Raw genomic sequence first — 19,778 nt, 5'->3', positions numbered from 1 at the left:
GTGTAGGTCCTCTCCTGTCGAAGGTCAGGTATCTAGTGATTGAACAGATAGAAAATGGTGGTGACGTCCGCGGCGGTGACGTCCGCAGCGGTGCGCATCATCACCGCCAGCGCACCTGTTCATTGGCTCCTGGGACCCATAGGGTCCAATGTTAACCAATGCAGCATTGCGCCGCGCTCTACGACCGCCTACCGCAACGGTGTGCAACGCCAGCGCAGTTACCCCACAATTCCATTGTCCCATTTTAGAGGTCAGGCAGCCACCATTTCAGGGTCCCACATGGCTTAATTTACTACTGCGTCACACATACCGAGGCCTACACTCAAAACATTTCCCGGATGGGTTAATTGTCTGGTGTAGTCTTGTGTATGACTGTGGGTACATACCTGGAGGAATTCTGACAGTTTTTTCGCTGTTGTCCTTCTCAGGCACCGTCAGTTGGGACATATTGGAAGATGGCAGAATCCGCCGGTGTACCGACCGCTGGTGGACCTGTTGACAATGGAAGAGCGACATGTCATCGTGACCTACCGGTTTGACCGTGCCACAATCCGGGAACTATGTACCCAGTTGGAGTCTGACCTGATGTCACCAATCCGCCATCCGACTGGAATACCCCCTGACGTGCAGGTGCTGTCAGTGCTCCATTTCTTAGCAAGTGGGTCTTTTCAGACAACAGTGGCCATGGCATCAGGGATGTCCCAGCCTATGTTTTCCAACGTCTTGTCCAGAGTGTTGGCTGCCCTGCTGAAACACGTAAGGAGATACATCATTTTCCCTGAGGTGGCGGATTTGCCTACAGTGAAAGGTGACTTCTATGCCCTTGGACATATCCCCAACGTCATAGGTACCATTGATGGGACCCATGTAGCTCTGGTCCCCCCCCGCAGGAATGAACAGGTGTACAGGAACCGGAAGAGTTATCATTCGATGAATGTCCAGATGGTCTGTTTAGCAGACCAGTACATCTCGCAGGTAAATGCAATGTTCCGTGGCTCAGTGCATGACGCCTACATCCTGCGGAATAGCAGCATCCCTGATATGATGGGTGAACTCCAGAGGCACCGTGTATGGCTATTGGGGGACTCTGGTTACCCCAACCTGTCCTGGCTACTGACCCCAGTGAGGAATCCCAGGACCAGGGCAGAGGAACACTACAATGAGGCCCATGGGCGGACTAGGAGGGTAATCGAGCGGACCTTCGGCCTCCTGAAGGCCAGGTTCAGGTGCCTCCATATGACAGGTGGGTCCCTATTCTACTCACCGAAGAAGGTGTGCGACATCATCATCGCCTGCTCCATGCTCCATAACTTGGCATTGCGGCGCCAGGTGCCTTTTCTGCAGGAGGATGATCCAGATGACGGTGTTGTTGCAGCGGGGGAGCCTGGGGAGCCTGTGGACAGTGATGAGGATGAAGCTGATGAAGATGAAAACGACAACAGGGAGTCAGTCATACAGCAATATTTTCAATGAGACACAGGTGAGTACAATTTCATGTTTCACATTATATTGTATCTCACACGTCTACCTCTATCCTGTACCTACATTTCACTCCCTATTTGTTAACTGAGTTGTCCCCTTCCATTTCAGTTTCACTAGTGTGTTGACCTACGTGTCAACAGCTTGCACCCTTGAAAGGCTTGTGATGTGTGACATAGGTATGTTGACCTTCCAATGGCTAACCTTTTTTAACACTGTAATTGACAATACAAAGTTCACAATCATTGACTGACTCCAATATTATTGAGGTTTCAAGGGTGTTTATTGAAGTGCATAAAAATGTAGGGGGGTTGTGAAATGGGGAGAGGTCATGGTGGAATAATGTCCATGGCAGAGTCCAGTCTATTGGTCTCACAGGTACATTGCACATCTGGCCATTGGAAGTGGAGCTGGGGCAGTTCCAATCTGGACAGGGTAACAAAGTTGGACAGTGGGGGGACAGTCAAGGTAGTCTTATTGCCTGGCGGGGGTCTTGCCATCTTGCTGTGTCCTGTTCCTGGATCTCAGGGCCCGCTTGCGTGGTGGTTGTCCGTCTGCAGGGGGTGGGGTGCTGGTGTGGTGGTCCTGTGGCCGGGCCTCCTGTCCACTAGCGCCGGCGGAGGTGGTGGGCAGTTCGACATTCTGGCTAGTGTCAGGGGCCCCTTGGAGTGCCACGTTGTCCCTCAAAGTCTTTTGAATGTCCGTCAGCACCCCTACGATGGTGCCCAGGGCAGAGCCGATGGTCCTGAGCTCCTCCCTGAACCCCAAATACTGCTCCTCCTGCAGGCGCAGGGTCTCCTGCAACTTGTCCAGGACCGTTGCCATCGTCTCCTGGGAGTGGTGGTATGCTCCCATGATGGAGGATAGGGCCTCGTGGAGAGTGGGTTCCCTTGGCCTGTCCTCCCTCTGTCGCACATCAGCCCTCCCAGTTCCCCTGTGTTCCTGTACCTCCGTCCCCTGGACCGTGTGCCCACTACCACTGCCCCCAGGTCCCTGTTGTTGTTGGGGTGGTGGGTTAGCCTGGGTGCCCTGTAGTGGTGGACACACCGCTGATTGACTTGTCCTGGGTAGGGAGGTATGGGTCCGCTGGGTGGGTGCTGTGCTGGTGTTCCCAGAGGGTGGCAGTTCGGTGTTGGGCTGTGGCTGGGCAAGGGGAACCGACTGTCCTGAGGCCCACGATGGTCCGGGCTGGTCATCAAGATCCAGTAGGGCAGAGCTGCTGTCGTCACTGTGGGCCTCTTCTGGGGGTGGAGTGGTGTTGTCTGGACCCTCTGGTGTGGTGACGGTCCTTCGGGTTCCTGCAGGGGTATGAGAACATGATTATTGCATGTGTGTGTTACATGGTGTGCTATGGATGGGTGTGTGTGAACCCCAGTGCAGGCATTCCTGTGTGGGGGCTTGTGTGGTGATGGTTGGGGGGTGTTGTGGGTCTGTGCAGTGGGCATGCTTTAGTGATGGGTGTTCATGCTTAGTTGTGTCATGCAGGTCTTGGGGTTGAGATGGGTGGTTGGTGTTATGGGTAGATTAGTGAGGAGTTAGGGTGATAGGGGAGGGTGTGAGGGTTGGGGTGTGTGATAGCATGCAGGTAGGGTGGGGGATATGATAGTGAAGATTAGACTTACCAGTGTCCGTTCCTCCGACGACTCCTCCGAGGCCCTCAGGATGCAAGATGGACAAGACTTGCTCCTCCCATGTTGTTAGTTGTAGGGGAGGAGGTGGGGGTCTGCCGCCAGTCCGCTGTACCGCGATGTGGTGCCTGGATACCGTTGAACGCACCTTCCCCCGTAGGTCGTTCCACCTCTTCCTGATGTCCTCCCTATTTCTTGGGTGCTGTCCCACAGCGTTGACCCTGTCGACTATTCTTTGCCATAGCTCCATCTTCCTGGCTATGGATGTGTACTGTACCTGTGCGCCAAATAGCTGTGGCTCTACCCTGATGATTTCCTCCACCATGACCCTGAGCTCCTCCTCGGAGAAGCGGGGGTGTCTTTGGCGTGACATGGGGTGGTGTGTGTGATGTGTGGGGTGGTGTATGTGTTGATGAGTGTGGTGGGTGTAGTGGTATGTGGTGTTTTGTGCGTGGATGTTGTGTGGGTGATGGTGTAGTGTGCCTCTGTGTGATGGTGTTATCTATTCTGTGCTGTCTCTCTCTGGCCTTCATCTCTAATTTGTGGTCGTAGGGGTTTGTGGGTGATGTGAGTGTGTGTTTTATATTGTATTGGATGTGTGGGAGTGGTGTTTGTATGTGTATCAGGTGTGTGTATTTTGAATTGTCCTATGTGGCGGTGTTTTGGAGAGGCGTGTGTATTTTGAGCGCGGTGGTGTGTACCGCCAATCAATGGAATACCGCGGTTGAAAGACCGCCGCGTGGATTCGTGGGTCGTAATAGCATGGGCGTGTTTCTGTTGGCGTGGAGGTGGAGGATTTGTTTCCGCGTATTTATCGCTGACCTTTGGTGTGGCGGACTTGTGTGGGTGTCTGAATTTCGGCGGATTCCGTGATGTGTGTCATAATAGCTGTGGCGGTTTCCCGCCGCCGCCGCGGTGTATTGGCGGTCTTCGGCACGGCGTTAAGCACCTTTTACCGTCAATGTTGTAATGACCCCCAATGTACGGCCTTATGTAGATATTGTATATTTTTTGTAAATACCGTTTTCAAATTTGTTACGTATATCTGCCTATTTCTAAAATATCACTCAATTCCTTTTGTCCTTGCGTTCTTCCAGCGGGTTACAGGGTGTAAATGTAATGTTGCTGCATGTGTTTGTGTGTATGGTGTTGTGGGTGAGGGTGGGGGTGGGAGTATTGCGTGTTGTGTGTGTGTGTCACTCTCTTTTTCCTCCCCCCTTCCCATGTGTGCTAGGTGCAGTACTCACTGTGGTCGTTGCCGCCACCTTTGATATTCCTGGTTTATGAGGAGGTAGACCAGCATGGGCAGGACCTGTAACTTGGGCTCCATGGCATCCTGGTTCTTCGTTGAGTGTCGAGAGGTGAGTGGTTTCCCTTACAAGTACTGTTTCCGCCGTGCTTTTGATGGCGTTGGTACCGCCCAGGAAATGCTGGCAGATTGGCGGGTTGTAATAGGATGGGTGGTACATTGTTTTCCCCGTGTCTGTTGGCGGTGACAGCCGCGGTGTTGGTTGCTACCGCCGTGGCGGTCAGAGTGTTAAAGTGGCTGTCTATGTTTGCGGTTTCCGCCATGGTCATGATCCCATTTTTTTTACTGCCGGCCTGTTGGCGGTATTACCGCCGCTTTAACACCGACCGCCAGTGTTGTAATGAGAGCCAAAGTGTCTTGTTCAGGTACTTCAATCCTTCATGAGGACAGAGACGCGTTAAAAGGTGTGGAGAGCCAATCCCAACTATGTTTATTTAGACAGGGCATTCCTGTGAGTAAGGGTTCTGGGTTAGCCAGGCATGGTTTTTCTTGCACCCCTCAGGACAGACTTCACAGCCTGTGCTGATGCAATCACCTGGAAGGATTTCCCATTAGACTTAAGTCCCTGTTGATTATGCTCATCCTTTGTGGATTCTGGCTGTGATGTCAGCAGTGGTGGTGAGCTGCCTTGAGGTGCCATCATCTGGTTTCTATTTTTTGAGCTTCTAGAAAGGTCTGGAGCGGTGAGTTTCCCTGCTTTTTGAGAGGTAATTGGAAAGGGAAGCCCATGAACTTTTTCAGGTGTGGTGTATATTGGTGGATATTGTGGCTATGCGGTCTTTCAGGGAGGTAAACTTTTGCGATAAATGTGGCTTGTCAAAGTATGACACTATTGATCCTGGTGGGGATGTGACTAGCAGTTGACCTTTTAGGGTTTTAAGGTTTTTGCTGGGCACAAAGCCTCCTCCAGAACTAGTGGAGAAAGGCATCCACTCACCCAATCCTTGGCAGGATGAAGCAGACTGGGCACAAAGCCCCCTATAGAACCAGTGGAGAAAGGTATTCACTCACCCAATCCTTGGCAGGATGAAGCAGACTGGGCACAAAGCCCACTCTAGAGCTAGTGAAGAGAGGCATCCACTTGAGAGAATGTGGCTTTGCACTCCCCAGAACCAAGCAGTGGGCAAACCACCCACTTGAGAGACTGTGGCTTTGCACTCCCCAGGACCAAGCAGTGGGCACGTAGCCCCCTCTAGGAGCAGTGGTGGAATTCCATCTTCGGGCTGAGGTGCCCTCCACTTCCCCATCCCACTGAGGTGCCTGTCTGTTTACGACCTGATACCCCTGCAGGGTTTTCTCTGTATTGAGGCAGGAGGCAGGTGTGGGCTTGGCCCATGATTTTTGGCCCAGTGGCCCACAGACATTTGCAAAGGACAATGTACGGCCTTATGTAGATATTGTATATTTTTGTAAATACCGTTTTCAAATTTGTTACGTATATCTGCCTATTTCTAAAATATCACTCAATTCCTTTTGTCCTTGTGTTCTTCCAGGGGGTTACAGAGTGTAAATGCAATGTTGCTGCATGTGTTTGTGTGTATGGTGTTGTGGGTGAAAGTGGGGGTGTTGCGTGTTGCGTATGTGTGTCACTCTCTTTTTCCTCCCCCCTTCCCATGTGTGCTTTGTGCAGTACTCACCGTGGTCGTTGCCGCCACCTTTGATATTCCTGGTTTATGAGGAGGAAGACCAGCATGGGCAGGACCTGTAACTCGGGCTCCATGGCATCCTGGTTCTTCGTTGAGTGTCGAGAGGTGAGTGGTTTCACTTCCAAGTACTGTTTCCGCCGTGCTTTTGATGGCATTGGTACCGCCCAGGAAAAGCTGGCGGATTGGCGGGTTGTAATAGGATGGGTGGTACATTGTTTTCCCCGTGTCTGTTGGCGGTGACAGCCGCGATGTTGGTTGCTACCGCCATGGCGGTCAGAGTGTTAAAGTGGCTGTCTATGTTGGCGGTTCCCGCCGTGGTCATGATCCCATTTTTTTTTACTGCCGGCCTGTTGGCGGTATTACCGCCGCTTTAACACCAACCGCCAGTGTTGTAATGAGAGCCAAAGTGTCTTGTTCAGGTACTTCAATCCTTCATGAGGACAGAGACGCGTTAAAAGGTGCGGAGAGCCAATCCCAACTATGTTTATTTAGACAGGGCATTCCTGTGAGTAAGGGCTCTGGGTTAGCCTGGCATGGTTTTTCTTGCACCCCTCAGGACAGACTTCACAGCCTGTGCTATGCAATTGGTTTCTGAGACTGACCATATTGTTGTAACAATGGATAGGGATACATAGACAAATAAGGTAGTTCCAAAGAGATTCCCCATCATTCAAACGATGAACTGAATGAGTAAATCAGGTTACCAATTTCAATTGATTTCCAGATTGTGAGGGTCAATTCAGATTGAGAACAATTTTCTGCTGATTGGCATTATTCTGCTAATAGGTCTGAGAATGTTATGCCTCTTCATTCCGGAATCTCTTTGAATAGTCCTGAAATATTTCCACTAGTAAGGGTGTCTTGTGTGCCCCGGGTATGATATTTGGGTTGAAATAAAAGTTTGGGTTGGCTACCCTTCAGTGTAACTGAGGCTTTCTGGTGAATCATAGAATTTGAATAAAGTGAACTTTGAACTGTATATGCTAGGTCTATGAATGATGAAGCTTGTTGCTCTAACAGATTGTCCGTTTGTCTGGGTTTCCAGGGATCATGCTTACCTGCTGGCTGTGAAGCAGCCTGGTTAGTAGGTTTATGTCTTAACATCTCCATCATTTTTGACAGAAAGATTCATTCTTGCCCCTTTCTCCTAATCAATATTGGAGTGTGGTTTGCTTTAGCTACATTTGGTTGAGTTGAAGTCCCACTGTGCGCATCACTTTTTGACTGAAGAGGTGCATCATACAAATTGCTTGATAGAGCAGGCTACTGATGGTTTAGTCTGTACACTGGATTTAAGACACTACTAGTGGACTTCCCTTCAAGTTTCTTTTCTGTTGAATGCCTAATTCCTGCTCCTGGTTCACTTCAATTGGTTGCATGACAGACATCTTGGGGTAAGCACTAACCTGTTCAAACTCCGCTTGTGACTGTATCAGGGGTGATTTATTGAAACTTTCGTCTAGGTTTTGCTCTTGTCTAAAATAGTGAGTGTTGGAGCTCTCATTTTCCTGCATTGTTTTGATATGAGAGGCTGGGCTATCTAAGGGCAGTATCCCATGAACATTCAAATGGTTTCAGTCTGTATAAGTAGCTGAGGTGCCATTTGTCTTTTTGGTATTCAGTGTAAATATTGGTTAATTTTGTTTGTGGTCCTTCTTTGAAAGTTAGAGATGCTTATGTCTTGCCTTTCTTATACTTGTTAGTTGTCTTTTACTTAGTTTGTCAGGCGTGGAGCTTAAAGTGGCCACTATTAGGTATTTCTCCTGCATTTGGGATGTACTCTGAGTGTCCTGATTTGGAGTTACAATGCTGGCATCCTCTTCAGTGCCAACCTTGTCTGGATATGCTCTTCGTAGTTCTTGAGTTTGACTGTTTATTCACTTTTTAGGTTCACATTTACTTGAGCCAACTCGGCTTGTGCCCTTGTGACTAAAGCTGTTAAAACTTCAGTTTTAAGTTTATGCCTGAGATATAAATTGCCCTCAGATTCATTAGGTCTGTCTGTACATCCAGCTTATCCAATTGAAAATTTAGAACCTCAACTGATGACTGCATTGTTGTTAATAATATTTCCCACCATTGAAGTGAAGGTTGCAATTGCTTAGCTGCTTCCAACGGTGGTTCTCTTCTTTTGATGATAGAAGTGAGCGAGGTAACGTGGGGGCTTACCCTATATTGGAGGCCAATCCAGTCTCTCCACCGGAGGAACCTGTTGGTGAAGTTGAGACTAAAATTAACTTTGTACTGTTCAGGGGGTTGCCCGCCGAGGGAAAGTTATGCATGCCTTGCTCATTGATGCTTTAGCTTGTTCTCTACTCATTTTGGAGGTAAGCAATGCATCTACTCTGTCATGTTTTTCATTAGGTTGCAAGTCAATGATGGAGGAGGTTGAGCCTGTTATACCTTGAGGTTGCCCTAGAGGTTGATTGTCCAATGAACATTTTGTTTAGATTTGAGGAGCTTGGGCAAGATCTGCATTGTTTGATATATCGAAAGTGAGCTGGAACATGAATCCCCTTTTCAGCATCCAATCCATTAACATTTACTGGCGAGTCACTGATCGTAATACAATAATTTTCCATCATTACGTCTGTTGCTGTTATCACTGTAGTTAAGGTGGAAGACTGCCTACACTTGTGGACTTGAACAATCACCTGGAAGAATTTCCCGTTAGACGTAGGTCCCTGTTGATTATGCTCATCCTTTGTGGATTCTGGCTGTGATGTCAGCAGTGGTGGTGAGCTGCCTTGAGGTGCCATCATCTGTTTCTATTTTTTGAGCTTCTAGAAAGGTCTGGAGCAGTGAGTTTCCCTGCTTTTTGAGAGGTATTTGGAAAGGGAAGCCCATGAACTTTTTCAGGTGTGGTGTATATTGGTGGATATTGTGGCCATGCGGTCTTTCAGGGAGGTAAACTTTTGCAATAAATTTGGCTTGTCAAAGTATGACACTATTGATCCCGGTGGGGATGTGACTAGCAGTTGACCTTTTAGGGTTTTAAGGTTTTTGCGGCATGTGCTCACCTCCTTAAACAATGCTCGTGTTGGAGACTTATTGGGTAACGTTTGGTGAATTTTCCCGATCTTGTGATATTTGTTTCCTGGAGGGCTTACTTTCAGATATGCTAACTACTTGTGGTGCTCATTGGTGTTTCTAAAGTTTGGAGGATTTACCAGTAACTGTTCCTCAAGATGGTTGTTGTCCTTAGTTGGTTCTCTATGGATGACTTTCCAATTTACCTATTAAGCACAGTGAGTTGGAAGCTTATATTCCTAGTTAATCTTCTGATTGTTTGTCTGATGAGCTTCAATAAGGAATGGCTTCAACCTTTTTACTAGATGTTTGCTTGATGCTACGATGATGTGCCGCCACACCTCTTTCCATTGGGGACAAAAGAGGGGCACAAGCGTGCAGTTAATCACCTTTTAAATTACCGATTAACTAGATGTTTCCTTGATACTATGGAGCTGTGCAACCACACCTCTTTCCATTGGGTGTGATGGAGGGGCACAAGCACACAGTTAGAATGTCATAGAGGCAGTAGCCCAGGTGCCAAGGTGTTGTTATGCCACTGCAATGTTTTTTTTTAAGCTGTGTGGTGGCTTTCTATCATGAAGTCTCCTGGGCTGAATGCTAGTAGATAACTAATAGGTAGCCATTTCACTACAGGGAGGTTCCCGTTGAGAGCTGTGACGGTGAAGGCACTTTGCAGTGGGGTCTGAGAAGGCCTAGAGAGGGTCTGGAGCAGGTCTGACAGACTTTGGTGAGGGATACAGGACATGGGTTTGAGTTCAACCCTATCCACAAGCCGCACCCAGATCTAGTCGGACCACTTCTGAGGACTAGGGTCCACCAGAACTCTACAGGGCTCTAATGCCACTGCTTCTCTTGTTATCCAACACCACATCACACTTATACTTAGACCCCCCTTTTAAACTCCCTGCTTCTCCTCCGCTCACCTCTGGTTTTTCTTTTTATTGCTTTGTTTATTGCTTATTTCTCATTTTTCTCAAGAGGACCTTAGGTTGCAAAGTGCTGCAGTCAGTATCAGGAGCAAGGGCCAGGATGGACTGAGAGGGTGATTAGTCCTCAATCGGCAATATCGTACAGTGGTGCGGCAGTGAAGGGGAACAGAGCCATGTCCGAAGAAGGAACGGGAGGCCTCAATGATGACATGCATACCTACCCACAGGCTCGGATGAACTAAGCAGGCCAAGCCAAGACCATTCACACAAGCCAGAGGTGACTTTCAATCCTCTTTCCCCCCCAGCTGCTGCTGCGTTGCTCCGCAAGCCACCTTGGACCTAATAGTCTTGTTGGCTCTGCACTGCGTGTCTCATGTGATCACTGACTCTCAGCAGGACGTCACATACGCTCTCTGCATCATCAGCATTTTTAGGCACTAGAAAGCACATTTTTACATTTAAACTTTGAAAATTAATATCTACAGTTCCCTACATTGGATTTACATTGTTCTGGTGTTATTTTAAAGATACAAATATTTCCTATTTCTTTAACTTTGTGTTGTATTTTTATTGGGTGTTGTGTTTTACTTATCTACTGTTTTGTTGATGTTGAATGCTTTACACATCTGTCTCTTAAGTTAAGCCTAATGGCTTGTGGGCTAAGCTGCCAAGGGTTGAGCAAAGATTAATTTATTGAGACCTTGACTGGATCTAGTGTGGGACTGTAGCCTGTTAATAAGTCTTACCTGCCCTTACTGTTATTCCACATTCCAATAGATGTAAAGCAGCATAAAAGAGACGATTGGGTACATGAAGACATCTGCTGCATGCTTTATTTTTGTTCTGTTGCACTGTTCTTTGGCCAAACTAGCTTGACGCAGCCCTTTTATAAAGAGAAACTGAGGACTTGCTCACACTATAATAATCCACCCTGATGTTCATTGAAATGGCCATAAGTACGTCTTACACAAAACTGATTCAACTTGTGTCCAAAACCTCTCAATTCCAAAAACGTTGGTAAGTTTGGAAAGCAATTTTGGTACCCAGGCTTTTTTCATTTTAGCTCAGGCTCTCGTAGATCCATCCTTGACCTCAACATCTAGAGCAGATCGCAATCCAAACACCTCATGCGAATAGCTATTGAAAGACTTCATAATGCTACCCATAAAATATACTTAAAAATGCAATCTTTTTGATTTTGCATATTTTTTGCAAATTGAGCAATGTCATAAGTCTCTAGTGGAAATTCCAAGGTTTCCTCAATTTATTGGTTTATGTTGAAACAGCAATGCTTTTTTAGTTTTCTCTATTTCAGTTAATAAAACGGTCTGAAACTGTAAACTAGTTTAACACAGCAAACAGTGTACAGCAAAAATGAAATGCAGTTTGCGTGAATTGCTGTTGTGAAAAGCGTTTTAAACCTGCTGACTAATATGCAAAGTAATTGTGTCGCTGTGAAAAGACATGGGAAAACAACATCGCTTTTTATTTACAGGATCAGCGGATTTCATAATCTGCTTTATACTTTCTACATCAGCTTCATTTCGAAGCATTTGATTTTAGATTTCCCTAACTCTAAATCCCCAGACGCAAGTGATTCATAAAATTCTAATTATTGCACAAATCTCTGTTTCCACAGCGCCGAGAATTCCAAGTAATAAATTGCTTACCACACCTGGTAATCAATTAGTCAATACGAAAATCGTGATTAGACTTTAAAAATATAATCATAAAAGAAAAAAACACGTAGAAACCAAAACTGAACGATTAATAAAGCACAGAATTCCTATGCCGCACTATAGATTAAAAACATTATACAACCACTAAACAGATGTCCTGCCCCAAGAACATCTGCATAAAAGCCTCATGTAGGTCTACATTTCCTAAAATGATATCCTTCTACTGAGGGGAATTAAAAAAACCTTTAGAATAATTACGATAACTTTTTACGGAAAAATACAAAGGGCCTTATTTATACTTTTTGACGCACAACTGCGCCAACGCAGTTGTGCGTCAAAAATGTTAACGCCGGCTAACGCCATTCCAAAGCGCCATGCGGGCGCCTTATTTATGAAATGACGTTAGCCGGCGGAGCTGACTGGTGTGCGTCAAAAAAAATGACCCACACCAGGCAGTGCCGGCGTAGGGGAAAATGGAGCTTGGGCGTCAAAAAATGGGGCAAGTCGGTCTGAGGCAAAAAATCTGCCTCAACCCGATTAGCGCCATTTTTTTTGACTCCCACCCTCCAATGACATGACTCCTGTCTTAGCAAAGACAGGAGTCATGCCCCCTTGCCGAATGGCCATGCCCAGGGGACTTCTGTCCCCTGGCCATGGTCATTGAGCATAGTGGCATGTAGGGGGGCACAAATCAGCCACAATAAAATAAAAATAAAAATACTTACCTGAACTTACCTTAAATTCCCTGGGATGGGTCCCTCCATCCTTGGGCATCCTCCTGGGGTGGGCAAGGGTGGCAGGGGGTGTCCCTGGGGGCATGGGAGGGCACCTCTGGGCTCCTTCCGAGCCCACAGGTCCCTTAACGCCTGCCCTGACCAGGCGTTAAGAAATGACGCAAAAGCGGCTGGACGTCATTTTTTTTTACCCGCCGACTCCCGTGAGCCATTTTTACACGGGAGTTTAAATAAGGCGCACATGCCTTGAAGTCATTTTTTAGACGGGAACGCCTACCTTGCATATCATTAACGCAAGGTAGGTGTCCACGGTAAAAAATTACGCAAACTCCAAGATCTTTGGCGCTAGACGGGTCTAACGCCAAAGTATAAATATGGAGTTAGATTTGCGTAAAAAAAAAACGACACAATTCCGGCGCAAACAGAGTATAAATATGCCCCAAAGTCTGAACATTTGTCGCAAGGGAATGTACAGACACATGCTCTGCTACATTGTCCCCTGGGAAAGGATTTTTGGTAGCAACTAGAAACAATTCTAAATTTGCATAACAAAGTTCTTTCCCAATTACTTGATGCAGAAAATAAAAAGGTCCGATATCAGAAGTAGTCTGCAGAATTAAATATTGCCATAATACCGGTTTGATTAATTTATGCCTTCCCATGCTCTCCAGGGTGGATTTTATGTACAAGACAAGGAATCGTCATTACATAATTACAGTTAAGACAATCATTGTTTATTCTGAGGTGAAGCGTGGCATAAGGTTTAGGCCACACTGAAAGGCGTACCACCAATTTGGCAAGCTTAATATAGTCCTCAACATATTACAACCACAAATCTATATGAGAAAAAAATTGCGGATTACTTGAAGGGAAAGAAAGGAGGTGGTGTCAATAATGATACTCACTAAGGCTCATATTTATACTTTTTTAGCACCGCATTTGCGTAATTTTTTTATGCTTTTTTGACGTTTGCGCCGCTTTTTTGTCAAAAAGCGACGCAAATGCTGTGCTAAAAAAGTATAAATATGGGCCTAAGTTGCAAGCAATTTTGCATTTACATATCCCTAAACACTTGCACTATGGAATGTAATCAGAGCACATTGGCCCAGATTCTGAAAGGTGTCGCGCAGTACAGCAACCAAAAATGTTGGTGCTGCACTGCATGACGAAAGAGCAGGAGAGCACCATATACACATAGAAATGGCTCTCTCCTCCCTTCTCCCTAGCGCTGGCGCTGATTTCAGCTGTCAAACACCACACACACACCTTAGTGCCATAGTGCTAGGGTGTGTGCATGAGTCTAGCATAGGCTTTGTATAGGAGGGGAATCCTTCCTGTACAAAATTCTATGCCTAGACAAGCGGAAAGGCTTTTCCTACTTTGTATGTGGGCTGTACAGTGCAACACACATGCAAAGTCGGAAAAGCAGAGAGAAATAAAAACATTTCTGTTTAATTTCTGTTTTTCAGTAGGGTTCAGTGTTAAAAAGAAATGATGGTAGTATGGGTATGCCCATGTGCCACCCATGTAACGCCCCCTTGATGCAAAGTAATGCAAAGCAGCTTTTCAAACTGCTTTGCGTTACTTTGCCACACAAAGCAATGCAAATACCAATTTGCGTTGGTTTGTGAATGCCAAAAAAGTTTAGCATCGGTTTATGTGAGAAAGTAGCCTCTTTCTAGCATGGTTATCCCCATTTTTAACCTGTTTCTCAGTGTTTGTTAGTGTATTTTTACTGTCTTACTGGGATCCTGCTAGTCAGGACCCTAGTGCTCATAGTGTGTGGCCTACATGGCAGTATGTTTCACTGTTTTGTCAGTATGCTTGACTGTGTCACTGGAGTCCTGCTAATCAGAACTCCAGTGCTTATGCTCTCTCTGATTCCAAATGTGTACTTATATACGGGTAACCCAGTATTCCACTCCAAATTGGCATACTGGACCCCCCTTATAAGTCCCTAGTATATGATACCTAGGTAACCAGGGCATTTGGGTTTCAGGACATCCTTATGGGCTGCAGTATATCTTTTGCCAACCTTAATGAGCTCATACAAAAACTTCTTCATGACTGCGATTGCAGCCTGAGTGAAATAGTGTAAACAATATTTCACAGCCATTTTCACTGCATCAGGTCACTTATAGGTCACCTATATGTCTACCCTTCAGACCCTGAAGGCTAGGTGTATAGTACCTGTGTGTGAGGGCACCCCTGCACTAGCAGAGGTGCCCCCAGATCATCCAGGACCAATTTCTCAGCCTTTGTGAGTGTGGGAACACCAATATAAGTGTGCCTATATATAGGTCAATATATGTATGTAGCTTCACAATGGTAACTCCGAATATGGCCATGTGAGGTATCCAGGAACTGGAAATTAAACCCCCAATCTGATTCTGGTATTGAGGGGGCCAATTCCATGCACCCTGGGGGCTCCACCATGGACCCCCAGTACTGCCATACCAGTCTTCCGAGGTTTTCACTGCAGCCCCAGCTGCTGCCACCTCACAGACAGGCTTCTGCCCTCCTGGGGCTTGAGCAGCTCAATCCCAGGAAGGCCGAACAATGCATTTTCTTTAGGAGAAGTGTGTTACACTCTTACCCTTTGGAAACAGGTGTTACAAACATGGGAAGGGTATCCACCCAGAGCCTCTGCAGGTCTTTGAAGGGCACACATAGTGCCCTCCTTGCATAATCCAGTCTACACCGGTTCAGAGACCCCCAGTCCCTGCTCTGGCGCAAAACTGGACAAAGGAAAGGGGAGTGAATACTCTCTTGTCCATCACCACCCCAAGGGTGGTGCCCAGAGCTGCTCCAGAGTGTCCCTGGGTTCTGCCATCTTGTCTTCAGGATTGTCAGGGAACTCTGGGAGCATCTGAGTGGCCAGTGCCAGCAGGTGATGGCAGAGACCCCTGCTGATAGGTGCCTACCTGGTTAGGTGACCAATCCCCCTCTCAGGGTTATTCATGGTCGCTCCTGTGGGTGTTTCCTGAGATTTGGTTTTGGAAGATTCCAGCAGCAATCCTCTGCAACCTTTGATTCACCTTCTATTGTCGGATCAACCGCAGACCTGCTCTGGGAAATCTACAACTGCAACAAAGTATCCAAGAAGGCTACTGCAATTCTGTAACTTCAGCAAGTGCAACAGCTTACAGGTTGTGCATGCTCTGAGTACTGCCTATCTTCATCCTGCACCAGAAGGACCGAAGGAATCTCCCACGGAGTGACGGAGTCACTTCCCTGCTTCATCAAGCACTCTCTGCAGCGATAACCAGTATTCTGGGACTCATCTCCTGTTGATGAGTGTGATCCCTTGAACACAGGTGGTGGACTGAAGTGATCCTGACTGTCCAAAGGTCCAGCTGTCCAAATTTGGTGGAGGTAAGGACTTGCCTTCCAAGCCAAGCAGTACACCTGTGCACCACGTGTTTTGCAGCTCCTAGTGATTCTGTGCACTTCATGCACTGTGTAGCCCAGGTCCCCAGCACACTATCCTGTGACACTCAGCTCCCTCAGTTGTTCTCTGGTGGTGTGAGATTCCTTTGAGTAGTGCTGAGATGACCACGTTCTGCAACTCCTTTCTCCCCGTGTCCTAGGACTCCTGAGGGTGCTGCCTGGACTTCTGAGGGCTCTCTAAAGTGCTGAGAGCCCCCTTTGTCTCCTCAGTCTTAGTTGAAACGCCCAGGTCCTTCCAGGGCCCAGGTAGTGCCTTTTCCCACCAACTGCGACATTCGCATGAGCCAAGGCTTGTTGGTGGAATCCAACAACGAAAACCAGCTTGCATTCAATGACTCGACGTGGGACATTTCTTGCACTAAACAGGAACTTGCAGCTGTCTTCTTTGTTGCATTTCTGACTTTTTCTTCCAACTGGAGAATCCACTTTTGCACCTTCACCCGGGTAAGCAGCGGCTCCAGTTCTTCCTGTACTCTTCATCTGTTCTTGGACTTGGTCTCCTCTCTCCACAGGTCATCAGGTCCAGGAATCCATTGTTGGTGTATTGCAGTCTTCCTTGGTCTTTACATAATCCTTTACCACGACTCTAGTGCGTTCTGAGGAAACTTGCGGTACTTGATTTCCTGGGCTCTGGGGTGGGGTACTTTACTTTCCCTTTAGTGTTTTCTTATACTCCCAGCGTCGCTCTGCACACTTCTCTTGCCTAGGACGGAAACCGATTTTCACATTCCACTATTTTAGTATATGGTTTGTGTTGGAAAATGGGTTATTGGTAGGGCAGGTAGGTGCCTACACCTAGCAACAAGCCACTAACCTCCACATAGGTACAGTTAGGTCTCAGTAAATTAATCCCAGCTCAACCCTTGGTAGCTTGGCAACGAGCGTCAAGGCTTAACTTAGGAGACAAAGTGTAAAGCATTCAAATATCACAAAACAGTAATTAAATAAAACACAGGAAACAGTTTAAAAATCCAAAACCAATTTATAAAAATAGTTTATATTTTTATCTTTAAAATGACACAAAAACGATTAAAATCGGTTCAGGGGAACCGGAGATATGAATTTTTAAAGAATTATTACTTTTCTAGCGCTTAGAAACAAAAAGCGCCAATCGCGTCATCTGGTTGCACCTCGACCGGGGCAAAGTCAAACTTTCAGGCCGACCGCGATGGAGCCCTGCTCGGCTACAGGTCGCGGGAGGCCTCGGTTAAAAAGTTACCTTTTGACTTAGTCTTTATTTTGAAGTTTTTCTTCACCGGGACGAACCTGCCAGTTGAATCCGACCTCCTGGAGCCCTTGTCCGGATACGCGATGTGGGTTTCCTCGGTGGAGACTTTTACCTTCGGACTTAGTCGTTTTTTCGAGATGAAAATCCTTCGACCGGGGTAAACCTGGATCTTGATCCGACGTCCATGGAGCCCTTCTCGGATACGATGGCTGGGAGGTCCCGGTCAACTTTTTACGTTCGGACTTAGTCTCTTTTTTGGATGTTTTTCTTTACCGGGACGAACCACGAAGTCAGGCCGGGTCGCGGTTGAGGCAAGCCGGCTAGAATTTCCACGGCGGGTCGTCCCTCTCTGGAGCTTTTTTCCAAAAATTCTCAAATCTTTTCCAAACTTCTGGGGCTTCACCCAGATGTTCTTTTAAGGTTCTTTTGGGGTCCACAGCTCACCCCAAGGGTCCAGAAGTTCTGTGATGGTCCTTGGGGGGTGCGGACTTCAACTCCCAGAATGCACCTGGCGCAAACTCCTTTTTGGCCACTGGACAGTGGTCAGCTGGTCGCTTTCTTCAGGAGTTGGTGCAGGGGACTCTGGTTTAGCAATTTTTCACCTGTAGCAAACAGGGAGTCCCTCCTTGAACCAGTTGAAGCCAGGCAAAGTCCTTCTTGTGGTGAAGCCCAAGTGTGCAGCTGGTGCAGTCCTTCTGAGTGCAGGGTCCAGGTGCAGGCCAGGGGTCCAGCAGGGCAGTCCTTCTTCTTCTTTAGTTCCTTTCTTGTTGAATTCTGGAGGGGATCTGAGGCGTGGGTGCAGGTCTGCCAGTTTTATCCTTGCTCCTGGGTGAAAAGCAGGGGGGCCCTGGTTCTCCAATCAGGGACAGGGTCGTCCCCCTGTGATGACCACTTCCTGGGAAGTGTGGCAAAAATCCATCCCAGAAGGCAACAGTCTCTAAAAATCCAAAATGGATGAATCTGATTTTTGGAGGAGAGATCTGGCTGAGCCCACCCACTGGTGTGGCTAAAAATCATAAACACACCCCTCTCCTGCCCTCTCCTAATCTAATCAAGGGGGCACCTAGCTGTCTGGGGTTGCAGGATGTGGGGGTGTTGCTGGGTGCTCCAGATGTCCTTCTCTGCCTTTGAAGACCAGTTTGGCAGCCCTCCCCCTTCCTGCCTCACCATCTGCTGAGGGGAGATTCTCTCCCCCAAGCACATTCCTTTGTGTGAAGCCAGGCCACTTCACACCTCATTAAAGTAGCCTGGCAGAAGCTGCTGCAGGCTGGCCAATCAGAGCACAGCAGCAAAAACAATGCAGAGCTGAAATTGGCAACTTTTTAGGTAAAGTCTAAACTTTTTACCTGAACTGGTTATATTAAATCCAACAACTGGAAGTTGTGGGATTTATTATAACAATCAATTTGATACCAAATTCTTGGTATGTAACATTTAAGGAGACTTTAAAATTTAAAATAAAGTCTGCCCATTCTAGCCTATGAAGGCCATTTACTTCAATGAGGGAAAAACGAATTTGGCTGTTTTTACCTCACCAGGGCTTATAAATCTATTTTTATAAAGTCCCTGCTTATAGTTACATGGCACCCAGCCCTAGGGGCACATAGGGCACACCTTAGGGGTGACTTATATGTAAAAATAAGGTAGTTTAAGACTTTGGAAGTACCTTTAATTCCAAAGTCGAATTTGCATATAACTTTAATTTAAAAGCAGCAAGCAAGGCAGGCTTGCTTTTAAAATGACACTGGGCACCTCAGCAATGCACCTAGGTGTGCACCACCTATGCTGTGGTCCCTAAACCTACATGCCCTACCATATACTAGGGACTTATAGGTAGGTTAACTTAGCCAATTATAATTAGCCTAATTTGCATATCCATTTTACACAGAGCACAGGCCCTGGGACTGGTTAGCAGTACCCAGGGCACCATCAGAGTCAGGAAAACACCAGCATAAAGTGGAAAATGGGGGCAAAAAGTTATGGGGCCTCTGCAATCAGCCCCAGTTTCTCACACAACCCCCCAGCAGCCCACACGCCCAGGAGACTCAGCCCAACCCTGGGAGAGTCTTCCTGGCTTGTTAGGCGAGGAAGACAGTGAAGAAAACTGGCTGTCCCTTTGCAGGGCCTACTCTGCCTTACATCCTCCTGTCAGGGTCTCTCCCTCTGGGTAGTGAACCCACCCCAACAATGAAGGGACCCATTTCAAACTGAAACTTCCCTCAGGGGGGTCTTCCTCCTCTCTCTCTGCCAACTTGGGTAGTGAGGTGCCCACCTCCCCTACTCCAAACTTTGCTAGGGCAACACCTAGCTTACCCAAAGAGGTCACCCAACACTTGAGCAACCCCACCATGACCAACAGGGTCAGGGGGCCTACTTTGCTATTGGCCCTGGGGTCTGCCTCCCAGGCCAAGTACAGTGCTGCCAGGAAGGCTAGCACCCAGCAGAGGCTACTGACAGCTGTCAGTACCCAGAACCACACCCTAAGCTCTCCACTGACAGGTGGCTGAGCTGCTTTAGGGGCAACTTTGGGGTCCTGGCACCCCTCTTGCTGTCTAGAGTGGGGGGCTACCACCTCCTGTGGCAGACACCCTCCTTCCACTCTCCCTTCTGTCAGTGCAGGGGCAACACCTTGCATCTGGACAGCTGCCTGACTACTCAGGACT

The sequence above is a fragment of the Pleurodeles waltl genome, chromosome 3_1, assembly GCF_031143425.1.
Source record: "Pleurodeles waltl isolate 20211129_DDA chromosome 3_1, aPleWal1.hap1.20221129, whole genome shotgun sequence".
NCBI classification, from domain to species: Eukaryota; Metazoa; Chordata; class Amphibia; order Caudata; family Salamandridae; genus Pleurodeles; species Pleurodeles waltl.
The sequence above is the reverse complement of the archived record's forward strand: the minus strand, read 5'-3'. Positions refer to the sequence as shown.